Source organism: Pteropus medius, unplaced genomic scaffold (assembly GCF_902729225.1).
Source record: "Pteropus medius unplaced genomic scaffold, Ma_sr-lr_union100, whole genome shotgun sequence".
Lineage (NCBI taxonomy): Eukaryota > Metazoa > Chordata > Mammalia > Chiroptera > Pteropodidae > Pteropus > Pteropus medius.
Genome location: NW_024352787.1, coordinates 30,226,301 through 30,230,010, shown reverse-complemented (window position 1 = coordinate 30,230,010; position 3,710 = coordinate 30,226,301). Strand labels below are relative to the sequence as shown.

The 3,710-nt window shown below is 59.5% G+C and overlaps 1 protein-coding gene across 13 annotated transcripts in view; it reads right to left on the bottom strand.

The window, feature by feature from the left end:
- The window catches only part of RNF144A (ring finger protein 144A), a 91,251-nt gene that overhangs the window by 26,882 nt on the left and 60,659 nt on the right, over positions 1–3,710 (bottom strand). The window contains exon 1 of one of the 13 annotated variants that reach the window (XM_039849511.1): positions 2,153–2,256. The exons of 11 other annotated variants lie outside the window; for them this stretch is intronic. The gene's annotated coding sequence lies outside the window, so the exon portion shown is untranslated. Of the gene's footprint in view, positions 1–2,056; positions 2,257–3,710 lie in introns of those variants that run through there. One more of the 13 variants, XM_039849510.1, reaches the window with a different exon arrangement.

The window sequence follows — 3,710 nt, the reverse complement described above, 5'->3', positions numbered from 1 at the left end:
GAGGGACACCCTAACACCCTCGCCAGCCCGGAGGGACAGCCTAACACCCTCGCCAGCCCAGAGGACAGCCTAACACCCTCGCCGGCCCAGAGAGCGTGGGCAGTAGGCGGGGCGAAGGCAGTCGGCGCCGTGATAGCCAACGGACGCCCGTGCTCGGACGGCCCACGGCGGCTTCACGTCCGGCCTCGGTGCGCTCGTCGGCGTGACGGGCGGTGGCCCCACATCGCAGCGCCGCCATGACAGCTAGGAGGTCGGATGAGGGGCTGCCGGACGGGAAATGCTCAGCCAGCAGCCCGTGCCCCCTCCCCGCGGGCCTCATTTAGCCACAGCCTCATCCTGCGCGGGAGACCACGGGGCCGCCACGCCCTGCGATTCGGGACTGGGTCTGTCCCCGGAGCCGTCAGCATGGATTTTTAAACCCTTACAGTCCTCTCTCAAGCTATGTCAGTCACAGCTCCCTGGGTGTCGCAGGCACATATCTAGCTGTGTCTTAGGTCGACCCCGAGACAGACCACCGTGGACCTCACGTACGCGGGGCACCGGGGTGCGGGGAGGACGCGGTCTCTCGGGGGCCCGTGACAGCACGCCCGGAGGCGCTCAGGCGTCAGGGCACGGGCGTGGGAACACGAGTGATGCGAATGTACTAGGTGAGCAGAGACCCTGACCTACGAGTGCTCGAGCGAGGGTCGGGGGGGGCGGCGGTCAGCGTCCAGGGCAGGGGCTGGACAGTGGCGGGGATGGACCCGGCCTCCTCCCGGGACAGCCAGTCACAGAGCAACTCAGCCTAAAGTAGGTGGGCTTTCTGCTGTCAGAAAACAACTCACACACAATCCCAAGTCGTTTCTGCACTGGTCTGAGCCTCCCAGGTCATTTACATGAGCCCCGTCACCGGAACACTCGTGATCTGCGGGTCAGCCTGCTATCTGGGGGTGCAGGAAGTACCAGGATCCAGCCTCATCGCCCTGAATTTATTTGGAGCACTTCTCTACACCCCGAATCCATGCTCATGCCTGTTATGATTTTAAATGCCCGCAAGATCTTTCTGGATCCCGGGCTCACAGGCCAAGGATTCTTTCCTTTATATTTGTCAGCATCTTTTTCTGTTTTAATCTTTAATAATATGTTTTAAGTAACATCCCTTAAGGCTCACTGTACAGGGAAGCAATTACGTTCTGATTGGGAATGTCGGCTAGCCCGAAGGGAGTCCACAAACCTCGAGCAGAAGCAACACAGGCCCAGGGCTGGCTTCAGAAGTCACTCAGGCCCGGAAATGCCCCCTGGGGGCAGAGGCTGCTAAGGGCCTTCTCTGTGCTGGAGAGCGGGAAGTGGCTGTCAGCAGTGTGACGGGGCCTGGGCTCGGATTCTGCAGGGCGTGGGGGCAGCAGCTTCAGGGTGAGGAGACCGCATTCTGCAATCCGGCAGACCTGGGTTCAAACTCTCCTTCAGCCACTCGGTCATGTGATTTGGGAGACATAATGTAACCTCAGATTTTTCCCGTCTGTAAAATCTTACACCATCACCTGCCATGCACGCTTGCTGTGAAGAGTGAGTGAGAAGTAATATACTTTAAATTTCTGGGACATACCGCCTGCTTGGAAAGTGGATGTCGTTAGCCCGTGTCAGGTTTAGGAACCTGGACACTAAGTGACATGCTCTAAAGGGAGGAGACGGAGCAGAGAAAAGCCACAATAAACCCAGTCTTCGAGGAAGTTCAAGGTGACGGCCACACTCTGTGGAAGAAGAAAACCTAAAACCTCTGAAGCCTCTTGCTTCACCATCCGCTGTGCGGTCTGGTCCAGGACTGGACGTCACCCCCAAATGCATCCAGCAGGGCAGAAACCCAGCTTCGCCCTTCGACATGGAGCCCTTAAAGCCCACCCACGGTCAGTTCCAGGTGGCGACACCTCGTGAGCAGCCTCCCGCCCCACGCACCAGGCCTTGTCCCCCCGACCGCCCCTGCTGGGGCTTCCCGCTCTTCCCAGCTCCGAGCTGGCCTCCTCTTCCTGTTTACAGCCTCTCTGAAGACGTGACCCTGAGCACAAATTACAGGCCTGACCTCTCACTTCCTTTCTTCCTGGACCACGACTTCCACTTGACCTTGCAAGACCGTGGCTTCCCACTGCGCTGGGCCCACGTCGGCAGGGCCCCTCACCTCCCGGCCTAGGAGCCGCTCTTGAAGGCCAGTTCCCAGTTTCCTGGCACCAGGTCCATATTCTTTTCCCTCCAGAGTCGATGTTCTGAGCTGCATTCAAAATCCTGATTCAAACGGTGACAACAATAAGACACAGTTTACAACAACAACAACAGAAGTGCATGTTGTCTAAGCCCATCCTGAACCTCCCTGCACACAGGACGGGCTGAATGGGACCCAAACCTGGAACAGCTGCAGAGTCGAAGCAGGAATTTGCTAAGAGAATCACAATGCGCAATAAAAGAAAAAAAACAGCCTTTGTTTTCCTAATGTGAATGTCGAGTCACACGGAACAACAAAACTATTTTAAGAACATGTGGTCGATTATAAGTATTATTCAATCTAAGCAATTCCCAGTGTTTATAAGATGCGTCACTTACTGAGCCACCGCCGGGCTCTGGGTCCTGCGCTGGGGCGGGAGAGGTGGCCGGGGGGACGGGCAGCCAGACGGACGGCAGTCCCTGAGTCCACGTGGCGAGGCGCAGCAAAGTGCGTGACCCGGCCAGGACCGTCGCAGCCCCAGGCTCCGGGGCCGCGACTTCCGCGGGTACCCGTCCCCCACCTTTGCAGTTGTTGGTCACCCAGTCACTGTCCCCCTTGTACTCTGACGACCTCCGCAGACAAAGCCCTGGTTCTCGAAGCAGGGCGTTTCCCAGCCGGTCATCCTCTCCTTCCTCCTCTCGCCACCTTCCTCCACCTCCCCGTCCTCGTGCTCCTGAGACATCCCACTGCCTCGGGAGCTCCCCAGCCAGTCTCCCCCTGCTGCCTGAGTCTCTGCAGTGGCCTTTCAGGGGTTCTCGGCGTGCGCTCCGTGACACGGCAGCACCACAGCACCAGCGTGGTCGAGAACAGGAGAGTACACGGTTTCCAGGGCCCTAGCCCAGGCCTACTAAATCGGGGACTTTTGGAGGGACGGGCAGACGCAGCCATCTGCACCTCCAGGGCCTTGCAGGGCATCTCGTCCACAGCGGGGTCTGAGCACCACGCTCACGTCGCCCCTCCTGACAGCAACCCCGCCAGCTCCCTCCGACCCCGGGGTCAGCAAATGCATCATCGCCCCCAGAGCACACTGAGTGGCCCGCACTGCCTGGCCAGGGGCTCCGCCCCACATGTAAACCCTGGCTTATCTGTTTTCATGACTTAGGTTGCCTTAGGCATGGCGTTCCCCGTCCCCACGTGTGTCAAGCCCCCCGGCTTGACAATATATTCGAGGCTAAGTCCGTTTCCTACCCTTTGTGACGGTGCTGGTCACAGGCAGACGTCTACACACACGCGGCCCTGACCGCTGACGTGCGTGCACGCACCTCGCCCGCATCGGGTGCGCCAGGCACCATGCTGTCACCTTCACACGTTACTGCGTTTGTCCGCACGGTCCCTCTGAGACTTTTCTAGTTTGCTATACTTTCCATTTCACGAGTGAGGAAACCAGGGCAGAGGGGACGAGGTGACTGCCGGGGCGGGCAGGGCCCTGGACGGCGCTCTGCCAGGCCCGCAGGTGAGGCCGGGGCCCACGCCCAGG